This window comes from Wasmannia auropunctata, unplaced genomic scaffold (assembly GCF_000956235.1).
Source record: "Wasmannia auropunctata unplaced genomic scaffold, wasmannia.A_1.0 LD336095.1, whole genome shotgun sequence".
Lineage (NCBI taxonomy): Eukaryota > Metazoa > Arthropoda > Insecta > Hymenoptera > Formicidae > Wasmannia > Wasmannia auropunctata.
The window spans coordinates 573,797-574,511 of NW_012026795.1; positions in this window are offsets into that span (position 1 = coordinate 573,797).

Genomic DNA, 715 nt, shown 5'->3' on the forward strand with positions numbered 1-715 from the left:
CGTGAATTTACACTTCAGATGCTTGTACGAAAACGACATTGACAGAACTTGACACACACCGATACGTGAGGAAATCACGCAAGGTCACACTACAGCGCGACGCGCAACCTCGTGATTCCGCGTACTCACTCGCACTTACGCTAACGCTCGCGCGCTCGGGCGCGAGGGCTTTGCGGCAAACTCGCGACGACGATCTCCGGGTGGCTCGATACGCGACTCGCGACACTCCCGATCGCTCACGGCAGAGTCGATGAGAATCCTCGCATTTGAGGACGGACGCCGGTACACCAAACCAAAGAGCACTACAAGATACACGTCGCCAAAGGGGCGCACGCGACGAAGCTCTGACACTAAAATGGCGCTTCCGTCCGCAGAGTGCGAGCAAGATTCTCACTCAGCCCGTGGCTTTACATACGCTAAAGAGGGTCACCTCACCGGCACGATCCTCGTCTCAGCTTCCTCGGCAGTAGGACCGACAGCGGCTCGCTCCTTCTCTCTCTCGCCAGCGCACGTTCTCGCTCTCTATCTCTCTCTCGCTAGCTCGATCACTCCGCTCGATCGACCGCACGCTTTCCCTGACCGCACGCAAAAGCGGCGTCGATCGCGTTCGATCGCGGATCGATGCCTGCACCCCCAGCCCGGGGGTGCGCAACACAGCGGCGCAGTCGGCTGCGACCAATTGCGGCGCCGTGTGGGGTCCTGCCGTGGCACGGGC